The sequence below is a fragment of the Bombina bombina genome, chromosome 6, assembly GCF_027579735.1.
Source record: "Bombina bombina isolate aBomBom1 chromosome 6, aBomBom1.pri, whole genome shotgun sequence".
NCBI lineage: Eukaryota > Metazoa > Chordata > Amphibia > Anura > Bombinatoridae > Bombina > Bombina bombina.
In genome coordinates, this window is record NC_069504.1 from 867,098,129 (window position 1) to 867,117,597 (window position 19,469).

Sequence of the window (19,469 nt, forward strand, 5' to 3'; positions counted from 1 at the left end):
GTAGATGCTTTCCTGACAAATTTAAAAGTTGTGTCTATTTCCACTCCTCCTGTATCATGTGACAGCCATCAGCCAATCACAAATGCATATACGTATAAACTGTGCATTGTTGCACATGCTCAGTAGGAGATGATGACCCAAACATTGTAAATATAAAAAGACTGTGCACTGTGGAAAGTTGTTTAAAATTGCATGCTCTATCTGAATTATGAAAGCTTTTGACTTGAGTGTCCCTTTAAGTAATTTTTTTGAGTGAATTTTGACTTGAGTGAATTTTGACTTGAGTGAATTTTGACTTGAGTGTCCCTTTAATGGCTATGGGTGCCACCTGTGCTCTTACCTATGATTGTCTACGTCTAGGTCTTTGAGGGGCTGAGGAACATTTCAGCTGGCAAGATGTTCGGAGTGACATAAATTTTACACTGTGGCTACGTGAGGGAGATGAGATCTTGATTGCGTGGGAAGGTTCAGAAGTACAGCTTAGGGAATTTGTTATAGAACTTAATAAAAATTCCTTTAATATTTCTTCTCATTTATTGCTGAGATGCAAAGGAAATTGCTTTCTTGAGTTTCAAGATAAACAGTTTTTTTATATACAGACCACTACTATCAGCATAGTGGTGACACTGTTTAACCATTAAAAACGGATGAAGAACACACCCCTATATACATTTTCTAATTCTTGCATTACAGTATATTTTGTCATAAAATACAATTGCAATTGAATACATATATTATGAAAAATAATATTAAATATTATATAATCAAGATGGGAGCATACTTTAGTATCCAATGAAGCACTATTAATAATAGGTGTAGTTTAACCTCTTAACCTAATATGACGTATATATACATCATGTGGTACTTTGCCTATCGTACAGCATGACGTGCATATATACGTCAGGGCTGCAGGAAGCTCCAGCAGTGCCGGTTTTAAAGTTACAGCCGAAAACTCGAGTTCCTGAACTCATGGCATCTGCCTGCATATGGAACCAGAACATGATTGGTGCTCCAGTTCCATATGAAGTCAGATGCCTGATTGTTACAGATGAAGACACAGTGTGTGTCACCCTCTGTAACGATCATCTGCTGTTGGAAGAGAAACCGGGAGGCGGGTTGGCGGTCAAGCAGCAGAGGGGGGGAGGGAGTGGGATGGCCCTACACTGTAGAAAAAACAAATAAAGGGAAAGGGAGCTACACTGCAGAAAAAAAAACAATCGCCGGAGGGGGGACCACAACGCTACAGAAAAAAATAAAATATATATATATATATATATTTATATATATGTATATGTACTGGCAGACAGTTGCCAGTACTAAAGATGGCCGGAAGTAGTGAGAGGGTTAGGGTTAGAGAGCTATTTGGTAAGGATCAGGGAGTGGGAGGTGTCAGGTGTGAGGGTAATCTCTACACTTAAACTAAAATTACAAAGACAAGGATACCCAAAAGGGTGTCCAACAGTGGGGGCGCACCTAAGAATAGACAATCATAAGTATAAAATAGGAAGATACCAATGTGAAAATAAAATAAAGATACTTAAATTAGTGATGGTGTGGAGTCCAAAAAAGTCTGAAGGCAGAATGTTCAATGTTCAATTTAACAGCTGCTGTTCACAGTATAACTGTGGCAAATGATTCCTCAGTAGAAATGACTCCTCAGTGGAAATGACAAGAGGCTGCTCCGTTCATGATTACGGTGTGTGGAATTGACTAGAAAAAGGAAGAAAAAGGAAGAGGGCGCCTCATAGTGTATTACGTACAGTAGAACTGCTTAACGTTAACAGGTAATATGCTCACCAGAACAAATTGCACCGTGCTGTGACTGATGCTTGAATGCGGTCTAGCACATAATACAGTGGCTAGTACACTGTCAGCTGTTCCTTAGCTGAAGATCACTGCAGTAACTGGAGTCTGTCAGGGTGCCAGGAATCAGACTGAGACGAGAAGTGCAAAAATAATCACACTTTTATTAATAGCAAAAAATAATAAAAAGTCCACAAGTCAAATAACAAGCCAGGAATCAAAACCAGAGCTGGTAGTCAGACGAGCCGAGTCAGGAGCCAAAGCGAGTAGTCAGACGAGCTCATCTCACACAGATGATGTACACCAGTCTGGCCATAAAAGGAAGTGCAGGAAATGAGCAGCATCACACAGTATGCACCAAAGTCAGCAAAAGAGGTGAGTAAAATGGCTGCCAACAGCACATGGCAAACAAAACAGGGAAAAAACCCTGACAGTACCCTCCCCTCAATGACCCCTCCCCTGCGGGAGGACAAAAGGCTTATTGGGGAAACGGGCATGGAAGGCACGGAGGAGGGTGGGAGCATGAACATCAGAGGAGGGAACCCATGAACGCTCCTCCGGACCGTAGCCCCTCCAGTGAACCAAATACTGTACGTGGCCCCTGGACATACGAGAGTCAATAATGCTGCTGACCTCATACTCCTCATGGTTGTCAATAAAGATAGGACGGGGATGAGGCAACACAGTGTTAAACCGATTACAAACCAGTGATTTCAAGAGGGAGACATGAAAAACATTGGAGATGCGCATTGCAGGAGGAAGATCAAGAGCGTAGGCCACAGGATTAACCCGTCGGAGTATTCGAAAAGGACCAACATAAGGGGGAGCCAGTTTATTGGAAGGCACACGAAGATTCAAGTTGCGGGAGGACAGTCAAACTCTCTCACCAACCTGGTAGGAAGGCGCCGGCAGACGCCTACGATCAGCCTGGAACTTTTGGCGCTGCATAGAACGATGAAGACAATCCTGAATCTGCACCCACGTGAAACGGAGTTGCCGGAGATGCTCCTCCAAAGCCGGAATACCCTGAGACATGAATGAATCAGGCAACAAGGATGGTTGAAACCCATAATTCGCCATGAACGGGGATAACTTGGAGAAAACATTAATAGCACTATTACAAGCAAACTCTGCCCAAGGTAACAGTTCAGACCAATTATTGAGGTGATCTGAGACATAGCAACGGAGGAACTGTTCCAGAGCTTGATTAGACCGTTCCGCAGCCCTATTGGATTGAGGGTGATATGCCGAGGAGAAGGAAAGCTGAATCCCAATTTGAGCACAAAAGGAACGACAAAATCTGGAGACAAACTGGCTACCCCGGTCCAACACTATCTCCTTGGTTAATCCATGTAAACGGAAGACCTCCTGGGCAAAAATTTAAGCAAGCTCCTGAGCGGTAGGCAACTTCTTCAAGGGAATGCAATGTGACATTTTAGAAAAACGACCACCATAAGGATAACAGTATTGCCATTGGAAACAGCCAGCTCGACAATGAAGTCCATGGAAAGATGTGTTCAAGGATGCTCACCATTCGCAATAGGTTGAAGAAGACCTACAGGAAGACGTTGAGGAGTCTTATTTCGTGCACAAACTGAGCAGGAGGCAACATACGCAGCAACATCAGAACGAAGACCTGGCCACCAGAATTGTCGAGTGACAGACCAAATCATTTGGTTCTTGCCTGGGTGACCTGCGGCTTTAGGATAGTGGTAAGTGTGCAAAAGTTTTGTTCGAAGATTCTCAGGAACAAAACACTTACCACTAGGTTTCTCAAGAGGTGCATTGGTTTGTGCAGCCAGGATCTCCTCCCCCAAGGGAGAAGTCAAATTAGTACGTATGGTAGCCAAAATATGGTTAGGAGGAATAACTGGAGTAGGTACAGACTCCTCCTTGGACAGAGGGGAAAATTGTTGAGAGAGGGCATCAGCCCTAACATTCTTACTACCAGGCAGGTTGGAGACCACATAATTAAACCGAGACAAAAATAGCGCCTATCTGGCCTGTCTGGGTGACAAACGTTTTGCTTCAGATAGATAAGTTAAATTCTTGTGGTCAGTAAGAATGAGCATTGGCACGCTAGTACCCTCGAGAAGATGCCTCCATTCCTTGAGTGCCAAAATTATGGCCAGTAATTCCCTGTCGCCAATTTCATAATTGCACTCCGCTGGAGACAATTTCTTACAGAAGAAACCACATGGATGCAAGGAACCATTCGGCATAGGACGTTGAGACAAGAGGGCACCTACTCCAGTCTCAGACGCATCGACCTCAAGAACGAAAGGCAGGACAGGGTTAGGATGAGCCAGAACTGGAGCGGCAGCAAAGTCAGTCTTAAGACTATCATGACCTTAATGGCAGTAGGTGACCAATAGAGTGGATCATTCTCTTTACGGGTCATGTCTGTGATAGGTTTGACCAAGGAAGAAAAGTTTTAAATAAACTTCCTAAAGTAATTGGCGAACCCCAAAAAACGTTGAATAGACCGAAGACCAACTGGGCGAGGCCACTGCAGAACTGCAGATAACTTGTCAGGATCCATGGAGAACCCTGCAACAGAGATAACATAACCTAGGAAGGTTACTTGAGTTTGATGGAACTCACATTTCTCGAGTTTACAAAACAGGCCATTCTCACGTAGTCTCTGAAGAACCAGTGTAACATCAGAACAATGAGCCTCAAGTGTGGGTGAGTGTATGAGGATGTCGTCCAAGTACACCACAACACACTGTTGCAACATATCTCGTAGGACATCATTAATAAATTCCTGGAAAACAGCAGGAGCATTACATAGGCCAAAGCGCATTATACGATACTCATAATGCCTGCTCCTGGTGTTAAATGCTGTTTTCCATTCGTGGCCCTCCTTGATAGTAGCGAGATTGTATGCTCCTCTCAAATCAAGTTTAGTAAAGACTGTAGCTCCCTTGAGGCGGTCAAAGAGTTCTGTAATGAGCAGAATAGGGTAAGCATTCTTAATGGTAAGATGATTAAGACCCCTATAATCGATGCATGGTCTTAACTCGCCACCCTTTTTCTTCCCAAAGAAGAAGCCAGCCCCTGCAGGAGAGCAGGATTTGCGGATGATCCCCTGCGACAGAGCATCGGCAACATACTCCTCCATAGCAAAATTCTCTGCAACAGAGGGTATACCCGGCTCCAAGGAGGAATGGCTCCGGGTTGCAGGTCTATGGCACAATCGTAAGACCGGTGAGGAGGCAACGTATCGGCACGCACCTTGTCAAAAACATCTAGGAACTCTCTGTACTCCTCTGGCAATTGAGATATCGAAGAAGTGCACAAGACTTTAACTGGTTTCCAAAGACAAGTGGAAATACATTGCGGAGACCACGACAAAATTTCGGACCTGCGCCAGTCGAGACTGGGATTGTGGCTTTGGAGCCAGGGATAACCCAGAACTACCGGAAAATGCAGAGAATTTATCACCTGGAACTGGAGAGTTTCAAAATGGAGAGCCCCAACAGCCATGGATAACAGAGCAGCTTTGTGAGTAACGAGTGCGGGCTGAAGGGGCCTGCCATCAATGACCTCAATAGCAAGAGGAACGGACTGAGGCAAAACAGGAATGGAGTGCTTTGATACAAAAGCACTGTCAATGAAATAGCCTGCAGCACCGGAGTCAACAAGAGCCTGGGTGACAATGGGTGAGTCCACCCAGGAAAGGACAACCGTGACCAAAGGTTTCTCATTTAGCGGTTCCGGGGACGAGGATAAACCACCCAAGGTCTGCCCCCGACAGGACCTTAGGTGTGAGCATTTCCTGGCTGTGTAGGACAAGACTTCAAAAGGTGGCCCTGTAACCCACAATAGAGGCAGAGCCCCTTCCTCCTCCTAAAGGCCCTCTCCGCCGCGTGAATCCCAACTGCATCGGCTCAGCAGTACCTGGCGACTCGGAACCAGGAGGCATGGGAGGAGAGGGAGGCATGGGTGGGAACGAACATGTAGGAGACAACGAAACGGGAGGCTTCCGCAGGCGCTCCTTGAAAGGGGGCCTCTCACTTAGTCTGATGTCAATTAGGATAAAAAACACCAATGCCTCGAGATCTTCTGGTAAATCTCTGGCAGCAACTTCGTCTTTAATCGCATCAGAGAGCCCATGAAAGAAGGCGGCAACAAGGGCTTCATTGTTCCAACCTACCTCTGCGGCAAGTGTACGGTACTCAATGGTATACTGAGCAACAGATCTTGTACCTTACTGAATGGACATGAGTCGTTTAGCAGCAGAGGAGGAGCAAGCCGGAACATCAAATACCCTTCGAAAGGAGGCCATAAATTCAGGGTAATTTGAAATCACAGGTTTATTAGTCTCCTCAAAGGGATTAGCCCAGGCAAGAGCTATGTCAGAAAGTAACGAGATGAGAAATCCCACCTTAGCTCTGTCAGAGGGAAATGCCTGAGGTAACATCTCAAAGTAAATGTCCACCTGGTTCAAAAACCCTCTGCACTGATTAGGATCACCTCCATAACGTTGAGGTAGAAGTGCAGAACCGGACCTGCTCCTGGTAGCACTAGGTGCAGCAGCGGAAACAGAAGCAGACATAACTTGCGGGACACTTTGGTCCAAATGTGCAGTGCGAGTCAGCAGGGTTTGCAGGGCTAGTGCAAATTGATCCAAGCGGTGATCCTGTTCATCCATCCTGGAAATTATGGCAGGTAAAGGTGGATTATTAGCACCATCAGGATTCATGGCCCTTGCGTAATGTCAGGGTGCCAGGAATCAGACTGAGACAAGAAGTGCAAAAATAATCACACCTTTATTAATAGCAAAAAATAATAAAAAGTCCACAAGTCAAATAACAAGCCAGGAATCAAAACCAGAGCTGGTAGTCAGACGAGCCGAGTCAGGAGCCAAAGCGAGTAGTCAGACGAGCCGGAATCAGGAACAAGGAGAACAGCAGAGTCAGGAACAAGCCAGGGATCAGAAACCAGGAGGAACGTCAGACAGCCAGGTAATACACAGGAGCACTCACAAACAGGTCTGAGACAACGCAAGGGCAAAGCATACTGAACAGAGGCCCTTTAAATAATAAGTGATGACATCACAATTCTGAGACTGCATCCTGTGTCACACGGATGATGTACACCAGTCTGGCCATGAAAGGAAGTGCAGGAAATGAGCAGCATCACACAGTATGCACCAATGTCAGCAAGAGAGGTGAGTAAAATGGTTGCCAGCAGCACATGGCAAACAAAATAGGGAAAAAACCCTTACAGAGTCAGATGGTCTTCCCAACCGGGAGTCTTGCCCCTTGTGGAGAAATTTAGCTGAAGCTGAGTCAGCATATAAAAAAACTTCCAAGCGTTAATTAAAACAAACACTTTAAAATCGTTTTGCTTCAACGCGTTTCTCGACCGCTCAGTGGTCGTTTCCTCAGGCAAATGCAAAAAAACGGAACTAAAATTAACTTTACAAGATACCTGATTAACCCATTCACTGCCGGGAATAATGGAAGTGTGGTGCGCAGCTGCAATTAGCAGCATTCTAATTACCAACAAGCAATGGCAAAGCCATGTATGTCTGCTCTTTCTTAACAAAGGGGATCCCAGAGAAGCTTTTACAATCATTTGCACAAGCAGTATGTAAATAATTTCAGTGAGAAACCCAAAGTTTGTTAAAAGTTAACATTTATTTTTTATTTGATCGCATTTGAAATGGTGGCATGAAATATACCAAACTAGGTCTAGATCAATACCTTGGGTTGTCTACTTAAAAAAAAAATATATATATATATAGTTTTGACAGGTAAACAGGGCCGGACTGGGACCAAAAATGGGTCCTGGCATTTTAAGGCAAAGCAACCCAACCCGTTTTTTATTGAACGGCACACATACACTCACTCATATGCACGAACACCACACACACACACACACACACTCATATGCACGCACACCACACACACACAAACATTTGCACGCACACCACACACACACACATATTCACACACACCACACATACATATACTCATATGTACGCACACCACAAATACACACTCATATGCACGCATACCACACACACACACTCATATGCACGCACACCACACATACACACTCATATGCACGCACACCACACATACACACACACACTCATATGCACACACACCACACACACACACATATACATGCACACCGCACATACACACACACTCATATGCATGCACACCACACATACACACTCATATGCATGCACACCATGCACACCACACACACTCATATGCACACTCATCACACACACTCATATGCACGCACACCACACACACACTGATATGCCCGCACACCACACACTCACATTCATATGCACGCACACCACACACACACTCATATACAACCGCACACTCATATGCATGCACACCACACACACACAAACACACACACAAACACACATATGCACACACACCAAACACACACTCATATGCACGCACACCACACACACACACACTCATATGCACGCACACCACACACATACACATATGCACACACACCACACACATTCATATGCATGCTCGCACACCACACACACTCAAATGCACGCACACCACACACACACTCATATGCACGCACAGCACACACTCATATACACGTACACCACGCACACACACCACACACACACACACACACATATGCATGCACACCACACACACACGCACATATGCATGCAAACCACACACACACACACATATGCACGCACACCACGCATACACACACATATGCACGCACACCACACACACACACATATGCACGCACACCACACATACACACACACATATGCACGCACACCACATACACACACTCATATGCACGCACACCACACACACACACACTCATATGCACGCACACCACACACACACACATATGCACGCACATCACACACACACTCATATGCACGCACACCACACACACACACACTCATATGAATGCACACCATACACACATACTCATATGCACGCACACTACACACACACTACACACACACATATGCAGTTGCACACACACCACACACATGCACGCACACCACACATGCACGCAGACATACACACTTATATGCACGCACACCACAAACACACTCATATGCACGCACCCCACACAGTGCACACATATGCACGCACACCACACATACACACACTCATATGCACGGACACTGGACACAACACACACACACTCATATGCACGCACACCACACACACACACACACTCATATGCATGCACACCACACACACACACACACACACACACTCATATGCACGCACACCACACACATATGCACACACACCACACACACATACATACATATGCACACACACACCACACATACACACACTCATATGCACGCACAACACACACTCATATGCACGCACAACACACACACACACACACTTATATGCACGCACACCACACACACACTCATATGCACGCACACCACACACGCACTTATGCACGCACACCAGACACACACACTCATATGCATGCACACCACACACACACATATGCACACACACCACACACATACACACACAATAACTGCAAAGTTGTGCTGGGATTGCAAGAATGAACAGTTCGTACAATATACATTTGAATTAGACTGCATTCAAATGATCTACTGTCCAAAGAGTATAAGGTAGCAGAAGTAGGGACAGTGCTAGTATGCTCCATAATACTGTCACAACAGGTTTAGATAGATATATACAAATGAAACACAAATGTAATGCACCATAGAATAAATAATGTTCACCAAATAAAATAAGACAGTAATTCAGGGAAAACTGCAATAGCATTGTAATAGAACAGTAGAACGGAACCTCTGAAGTGACAGCAATGCCAGAAAGAGGCAAATAAAAAATAGCCTTAAATAAAAATATTTTTTATATAGACCGGAACTCACGGTCGGAAAGATCTCTTTTTTTTTGTGCTGCATCTGAGAAGCCGCTTTGCACGATCCATGATAGCGTGCCCAGAAGCAGGAGGCGGGAAAAAGTTAACTCCCGCATAGCCAAAGTCTCCTCAGTCCCCACAGCTGGAAGGGGAAGGTTATATTCTTTTTGTGCGGCGGTGCCTGTGCCTGTGCAGGGAGGCCGCTGGGCTAAGATAACTGGCCCCCGGCCCACCAGGCATTTGCCCGGTATGCGGGACGCTCAGTCCAGGCCTTCAGGTACATTAAAAAAAAAACAAGGCTCTATTTCTTTTTATAGGGAGTGACTGATAGCAAAAATTCTCTGGTATTTTGGGCATGTTTTTCTCTGAAATTCCCAGTAGTGAAAGAGTTATTGAGCATCTAGTCTAAGAAACAAATGAACTTATAATAATTTTGCAACGGTCCCAACTTCACAAATGTGGAAAGAAAGGAGAGTAAGCAGCAAGTACTTAAAAGGGCCGTTCTAGTGAAAACATTAAATGCTCCAATTTGCAAAGAGGTTAACGACATAAGGCCCAAATTATCAAGGGCTGAATGGCCCCTCATGCCCCTGTTTCCATGCGAGCCTTTAGGCTCACCGAAAACAGTAGTTATGAAGCAGTGGTCTTAAGACCGCTGCTCCATAACTGGACCGCTGCCTCTGAAGCTGCGGTCTGCATTCCGCCTGACCCTATACGATCGGGCTGATTAACACCCCTGCTAGCGGCCGATTGGCCGTGAATCTGCAGGGGGCGGTATTGCACAAGCAATTCACAAGAACTGATTGTGCAATGATAAATGCCGGCAGCGTATGCCGGCAGCATTCATCGATGTCTGTTGGACATGATCCACTGGGCGGATCATGTCGGACAGACCAAGCAAACACACTTGGGAGCTACTAGGACTGCTCATCCCAAGCAAACACAGCCTATAAGCAGTAGCAGTCATATGACCCACCTGTGCGATTGCCGCTGCTGACTGTCAATTATTTCACTAGAATTGCCTTTTAATAAACTGTAAGAAGCAGGTAGGTGCAGAACATGAGCATCAGTCACGATTTAGGACTTAAAGCAGTCAGCAGTTTTCTTAAAATGGGATCAATGGAAGACACCTCTCATGATGAATTTATTCTTCCACTTTTGAGCTTTGTACTTCACCATAACTTTTTTTACTTTTAATCATGGTTTCTACCTACAAGTCAGAGGAACGGCAATGGGCACCGCGTGTGCACCTACTTATGCCAACCTATTTTTAGGTTGGTGGGAACTGAAAATAGTATTTTCAGCATATGTCACACATACCGTGTATTCGATACATAGACAACGTACTGCTCCTTTGGGAAGGAACCAAAGAGGAATTAGATTCATTCCTGGCAAACTTGAATATCAATGATTTAAATATCAAGCTTACTTATGAAGCAAGTCAAACGAGTATAACATTCCTAGACCTGCGTATTATTAAGAATGAGGATGGAACAATTAGCACAGATGTGTACATTTTACCCAATGCGAGTGTACATGTCCCTAGCACAGCCAAACCTCTACCGATAGGGGAGTTCCTCAGAATGAGGAGAAACTGTTCAACAATGGAAAACTACCAAAAGAGACCTAAAGAGATCTATTAAAAAAGCGGAATTCAATGCAAGACAAACATCCCGACAAGAGTTATTGAATAAAAGAACTGATATTCAAACTCAGGAGCAAGTAAGATTTATTACAACCTACAGTCCACATACTAAACAAGTGATGAATATACTTAAAAAAAATGGTATATCCTGAAATCAGATCCATTATTTGCACCTATACATGGAGACAGAATCTCAGTGGGCTACAGAAGAGCACACAATCTTAAAGATATGGTGAGCCAAAGTCATTTTTCTGGTCCCAAGATGTTAACAAAGTTAACCAAAGGATCTTTTAAATGTGGGACTTGTAGCACTTGCAGCTTTATGCTAAAAAATAATTCCATTGTTTACAGATTTGGTACAATGCACCCAATTAATGCTCACATTAATTGTCAAACACAAGGAGTAGTATATGTTCTTTTGTGCAAATGTGAGCTAATCTATGTGGGTATGACCACTAGGAAAATTAGAACCAGTTTACAGGAACATCTACGTAACATCAAGAATGCCCAAAAAGATACCAACGCAGGCAAAACAATCACTTTTGTTGCAAGACATTTCCTGACTACTCATAAGTCTGAACAATCAGATTTACATTGCTTTGGATTACAAAAAAATTACCTTAGGAATAAGAGGTGGTAACCTAGAATCAGCTCTGTTACGTGCTGAGAGTAAATGGATATTCCTACTCAATTCTGTTTACCCGTTAGGGTTAAATGAACAGAATAATTTTGCCCCCTTTCTGTAAGTGATATTAAACTTCCCTTAATTATATAGTGACTGTTATCACTAATAAGAGCCAGCCTTTATCAGAGTCAGCACTGGGCCTATAAAAGTTGTGTTAATTCATATCAATTTAAGCTCTGACCACAGCATGTCTTTACTATAGAGGCATTTATTATGCCCAAAATAATATCAAACAGTATTGGGTAACACACGTATACATATAATATATATGTAATGTTGATACTTAATAATTTTCATCACCCAGTTCATACACTCATCTCTTGTGTTTCAATAGTTTTTGTTTTGTCACGTTATTTTAAGCACTACTTCAACCACTTTCCTGTTATTCAGGACATTAAGTAAAGGTAAAACTCAGCATATCATTCATTTAATTTTCACACGTATCCCATCATTTTTTAAGTGTCCAACCTAAAACTTGGATTATGACGTTTACACAAAGAAACACATTCATGTTAAAGAAGTAAATTCTTACTTCACTACTTGTCACTTTAAACTCGAGTTGATGGTCCTTGGCCTATATTGGTAGGCATTAGATTCATTCAACATCTTTTTAAAACTTTACACGCATAAATAATATCACAAATCTATATTATTCATCTTCAAGGTTCAACCTAGTTTTCGTTTTCACATTGTTGTATAATGCACAGTGGATAACAGGTATAGAATACACTGAAGATGACCATTACGTAAGGGATACTGTGTGATGGGCTTATTATTACACAACATAAGTAGACTTATTTACCACACAATATGGACACATCTTTTGTTATTAGGTTCGGAGCTAGAATGGATAGTGGTTGCTGGCACCTTTTTTACTGACCATAGGGTTGACAGTTCACGGCATTATGACGTCAGGGAAAAGGGGCGTGGATGGCCTCAGTCTCACGCTATAAAAGCTCGCCCTTAGTGCGATGCGCGCTTACCTTTTTAAAAGTACTATGACGAAACATGTTAGGGTATTGGTGAGGAGTCTGGAAGCTCCTGTGTTTGTTAGGGAACCTAGAGGCTTACTATGAATATATTATAACAGCAAGACTTATAGACTACATAGCTTAATTCGGCTGAGTAGGACCTAGCTCATATATGAATACGCTCTGTCTGTAATCAATAGAGCTCCATTAATGTTGGGCACTCATTGAGTGTTATTGCTCTGTATTGCATTAGGTGCGGTAACTTAGGCTAACGTATGAGGATTTGGACACAACGACACAATGATATATTAGCTGCTATGATTAGTAAATAGTTGGTGTAATGCATAATGTTCAGGTTTTTTTCTATGGAGGTATAGCTTTGTCATTGCCAATATCGGCTCCGTATTCCTTATATACTGAAACTGAATACAATATGTTACCTTTAATGCTCATAGCAGTACACTGAGACATTTTCCCTTACTAACTTATTATTCTAATTTACATAAAGCAGAGAAATTACCCGGCTGGATAGATAAGGGAAACTATACAATGTGCATCAGTAGTACTGCACATATATTATTCTATCTACTTCTTAAGGGGATCCTGCATTAGGAGGAAGTCGAGCAGATTGGTTCAATAGATCAGCTATTTCCGATAGAAATTTGATACATAATAACACATTGAATATAGCGATAATTATCCAATATAGAGTTATGTATTTATGACACATTGTTGATGAATGAATACTGGATAGTCTGTGGCATAGCTATTGACAACATAAGTATTACTCTTTTCAGGACATAGTATGGAAAACTTTTATTTATCTGTGAGATGCCTCTAATATTTGGGAATGATTACATTGTTATATGTCAATAGATTAAGCAATACAGCTATCACACAGTTTAAATCTTCTATTATTCAGTTGCATGATAACATTGAATCAGACTGGCAGTCTGTGAATTATCTCTGAAATGTGACTGTTATCACCTAACAAGTAATCATACAACCCAATTATACTGCTAAGCAGAGGATCTGCTACCATTAATTTGCCTGATAATAAACATATGTTTGCACCAACCACACTGATCCAATATATTGTATATTAGAGCTAGCAGTGCCTGTGATTCATTCTGTCTATGGTCCACTCAGTCGTTTTTCTACTTAATCCTCTAGTGTTTATTTTAATTGCACATCCCAGTTTTTAATCTCTTTCTTTTTTAGCGTTTTTTGAATAAAAGTTATATTTTAAGCAATCAATAGTGAATCATCGTCTTGTCCCATAGTTTCCATATAGATTATGATTTGAACCTTGTGTCTGCAGCGAGTGCTTTAAAGTGTATTCTTTAATGGTCTCTTCCATTTTTTCTATTAATAGGTGCAGAACAAACTTGTCTGAACTTTAGCACTAGTTTAAAGGCACAAATGAACAGCAAATACTACACCAACATTATTGTAGGACTTACAAAGACAGATGGAAAAAAAGGCCCAAATCAAACCTTTACCAAAATGCTTAAAACAGTTAGAAGCTGGAGAAATCCCAATCGGGCCAGCCCCGCGTTGAAAGGGGGCGAGGATGCTCAGAATAAACCCCCAGCCGGGCCGGTCCCCCTCCCTCCCGGGGGCAGGGGGCCCGCGCCTGACCGGCCGACCCTTTATCGAGAGAGACACAGAGAGAAACGAGCCTCGGCTACTCTCGGCGGTGGATCACTCGGCTCGCGCGTCGATGAAGAACGAAGCTAGCTGCGAGAATTAGTGTGAATTGCAGGACACATTGATCGTCGACACTTCGAACACACCCCGCGGCCCCGGGTTCCTCCCGGGGCCACGCCTGTCTGAGGGTCTCCCCTCCATTGGTCACCCCTGTCGCGTCCAGGCGCGGCTGGGGCCCGTCGAAGGCGCCGGGGGCGCACGGAAGGGGGGAAGGGGGTCCGCCCCCTCCCTCGTCTTTCTCCGCGCTCCAGCCCCCGGCGCCTCCGTCCCCTTAAGGCCAGACCCGGCGACGGCGGGAGACCTGGCTTCTCCAAGGACCTTCAAGGAGCAGCACATGGTACAGGAGACCAAGGATAACCAAAATATCAAACTGTTCTCTAGTGCTGTGAAAAACGCTCCTGAGTCTACTTAGGTATGCTTTTCAATGAAGCACACCAAGAGAAAAAAGCATATTACATAATAGAAGAAAATTGAAAAGTATCCTAAAATTGCATATTCTATTTAAATCATGAAGTTTAATTTTGACTTTTCTGTCCCTTTAAGCCAAAACCATATAAAAAAAGATCTCAGTAGTGAAAAACTGTATCCCTTACCGATCTGTTTTTAGTTCTCCAAAAAGGTGTTCATGGTAGTCAATAATACATTTTAAGCCATTAAAGTATGCAGGAATATGACAATTCATAAAAAAATCTTTAATGAAAATGGTCAATGGGATTACTCCAGCAGCATTTATGATAATAATAGACCTAAATGATGCATATCTGGGTATTTTAGTTGTTCTGTTCATCAGCATTTTCTCACATTTGTCATGGGGAATGACCCATTTTGTCTGTGCTGTGCTCTGACGTTATCTGAATGTGTGATATGCAAGTGTACGGCTATTTACCATCATGTGTTGGTGGAGTTCTATCAGAGTAACTCTTCTGCCAGCAGTCAGACTTTGTCATGACATTTATGACCAATCATGGGTGGATGGTTTACTTAGACAAATGTCACCTAATTCCCATCTTGACCTGAGTCTTCTATGACGCAGATATCCAATAGCATCTAAATCTACAACTGGACAAAATAGCCAGTCTTGTTCAGCTAGTGTGACATTTCAGGTGTCTACACAACCTAACAGTGCATAACTGTGTGAGTCTATTGGGAAACTATCCTCAGCTATCACAGTGATGTGGTATGTTTCCAAATTAAAATTGCTGGAATTACATAGTAAAATCATTGCCCCATAGATCTACATCACAAGAGGTAAGGCATCCTGGTGGATGATACACAAAGATAATAAATTGGTATTCTTGATCAAGGACTTCAATACCTTATAGTGGGGATCAACATTACAGAATATATTAATTTAAAGGGAAGTGAAAAATGTTTTTTTTTTCTTTCATGATTTAGACAGAATATACAGTTTTAAACAACATTCTAATTAACTTTTATTATCAAATTTTCTTCATTTTCTTGGTATCTCTTGTTGAAGGAGCAGCATTGTACTACAGGGAGATAACTGAACAAATCTGGTGAGTCAATGACAAGATGCATATATGTGCAACCACCAATCAGCAGCTAGCTCCTAATAGTGCATTGCTGCTCCTGAACCTACCAACGTATGCTTTTCAACTGAGGATACCAAGAGAATGTAGCAAATTAAATAAAAGAATAAAACTGGAAAGTTGTTTAAAATTGCATGTTCTTTGTAAATCATGGATGTTTAATTTTGACTTTACTGTCCCTTTAAGTATTCAGAGTCTTCAAACCTTCTGCTCAAGGACAACGTTTTCATCCAAATGCACAGGCCTTGTATCTAAAGACACTTTTGACTAAGCAGTGTTTAGTACTATGTGATCCAGTGGTCAATATACTCTTGCTAGCCCATAGAGTGTCCCCATCTTCTGCTTATAATTATTTAAGAATATTTTTCTGCATTCATGCAGTCACATGAACATCTATAAAATTAAATAAATTTGCTTGAAACCTTAAATTCAATTTTCATATAAAGGAATAAGAATTGGCTTAGACTCAGTCATAGTCTTATAACAATAGGGTCAGTGTTATCATGGTTGGTAAGCGGCACACTTGAAAAATAAAAATAGAAAGTTCACTCACATTTCTACGATAGTGTAATTTACCGGTCAGCCAGAAAACCTTTCTTGGATCACACGTTCCGTGTTTTACTCCTACTGCTGATCTGTAAGAAAATACCCTTTTAACCTAAAGGGAGAGGTGGGAAAGAACTCGAGGTGACAATCACAAACCTAAATCCAGATAAACCTGTGTACTGGATAAGGTAGTGCCTAATGCCAAATATAATATAATAAAAATAAGGAGAAAAGGAACAGGGGCATTAATATGGCATACTTAAGGGGATTGTCCTCTCATTACATGAAGGGTAGGTGATTATGTAGTGTGATTCAATGTATTTAATTAAAACTTAACATTTATTAAAAATTAGATAAAATATTATCAATGTTGTGGACCATGCCACTTTTAAATAAAACACATAAGTAGATTATGTCACATATTCACAACCAAAAGAATAACTCAAAATAAATGACAAAGAAAAAAAGAAGTATATATATATACATGCACTGTGAGCTCTCTGTTATAGGAGTTACCTCCTATCAGCTACAAAATTAATTATATTGAGCCAGGGTAAAAGGTGTAGTTAGACTATCGTTACTAATAGCAGCCGCAGCAAGCTTAGGTGGAAGAGTAGGAAACGTAACTATTATCAACAAAGCTTCTATGCATTAAAGGTAATCAAACTATTACCAGTTTCCACACTCTCCTAATCATAAGCAGACTGAGTAATTACACCTAAGTAGGTGCCCTAAAAGAGGGCCAACGTTAAATCAATATGAAAAATGTATTGTTAACCCAATACCCAGTAAACTATAATTGTCCTAATTACAACAGAGAGCGCAGTGCGAATGGCCTAACGTGCGTTTCGCATACGCATTTTCAAAGGCTGACCCAATCACCTCCCGGTATTTCCTTTTGAAGGTCCACTGACCAATCCTAGTCCGCTATTTTAACAGACAGGTCTAACCATCCAATCGCATGTAGCCATCTGCGATTGGTTAAGGCAGAGGGTGTGTGCCGTTTATCCAATAGTGTACGGTTGGGTACTGATGTGGGCGTGAGTACCTTGTCACATCACTCCATTCCGGACCTCACTGGAAACGGCCTTATATTAATAGAGGGGAAAGTTTAGAGCAAGCACTGAGTGCTGATAGTAGCAATGGATCTACATATGTTTAAAACTATCTGCCATCCTTATTTGGTTATATCAGTATAGAAGCCACAGAAAAGATCTCCATTTCCATAATTATCAAAATGCGATTCTGAGTTTGTTACACTATGTGTCACTTAGGTTAAGGTATATGGACATGTGGATTTAAGTAAAACATCATTACTGTGTATGCGTATGCATACTAATACACATCAATCAGGAGTATCACTCTTGTATACATACTATCAAAACATTATGCAAGTAAAGTTTAAGATGATATCTTTACCATTATTTCAATGGGTTTTTATATACAGTGTTCCTTCTTATAACCGGTTTGTTATGTTTATTATGCATTGCTTGATGTTCATCACTAGGTTAAACCAAATAAACCCACCCTATATTATATCCACATATTGGTCCTCATCTGTAATCATTTGTAACAGTAGATCTAAGTTTATAAGCCTTAATGTAACATCAGTGATTAAGTTCCAAGAATTCTAAATTTAATACGCATTTATATTCACATATAGGGAATTTCACAGTTATTACCACTAAGTTTAATAATAGTCTAGATTGAGCATCTCATATTATTAATCTGGTAACGAGAGAAGGATTACATTTCATGATTTACAATCCTTCAAATTTTATCTGTTTAGACTTTTTCAAAATCATGTGTAGGTTATTGGGGGATATCGACTAGAGTTAATATGTTCATTTCTTATTATTCATCATATTTATTGATTTTACTCCAGAAATGCACTGAAAGTTAAAGTTTCATTGAGCCCCTTGGGACTCATGCTTTGTAGTCTAAAAATCCATTTAGTCTCTGCTTTGAGTAGTGCGTTTTCAATGTTCCCCCCTCTTATTCCTAGTGAGACTTTCTGGAGAATCCAGCTTCGCAATTCTGGTTTACATTCTTGTTTTTCTAGAAAATGTCTTGCCACTGTGGTCAGCTTTTTGTCATGTTCCAAATCATTCCTTGCATTTTTGATGTTACATATGTGTTCGCCCAAGCGTCTTCTAAATTCACGTGTCGACATACCCACATACTTCTTATTGCAATTGCACTCAATACAGTAGATAATGTTTTTGCTTCTACAGTTATAGAAGTCATTCATTACGATGATCCCAGATGGAAAGATATTCATCTGCTTCACATTTAGCATGTATGGGCAGAATTTACATGTACCACATGCGTATGTTCCCAAGAAATCCTTTCTTTTTTTAGGTGTAGTTTTAACAAAGTGACTCTTCGTTATCTTATCCCTAATTGTAGGGGCTCGTCTCCAGCTCATTGCAATTTTATCTCCAATGCACTGGGATAAATCCTCATCTGTTTTTAAAATATGTACATGAGTATTGAGGATGTCCCTTATTTCCTTATGTGCAGTATTAAAGGTACTGACAAACCGAACTTTGTTATCCATGTTAGCTTTGGATTTAGGTTTTAACAGGTGTAATCTGTCCGTATGAAGGGCTCTGTGATATGCCTTTTTAAGGGTACTATTTGGATATCCCCTAGCTTTTAGTCTCTTTTTC

At 41.7% G+C, this 19,469-nt stretch overlaps 1 non-coding gene across 1 annotated transcript; it reads left to right on the top strand.

Moving 5' to 3' along the window:
- The first annotated feature begins 14,679 nt into the window (after positions 1–14,679).
- Positions 14,680–14,833, top strand: LOC128665284 (5.8S ribosomal RNA). Its single transcript, XR_008403055.1, has one exon. It is a non-coding gene; the product is annotated as a 5.8S ribosomal RNA (ribosomal RNA).
- The last annotated feature ends 4,636 nt before the right edge of the window (positions 14,834–19,469 follow it).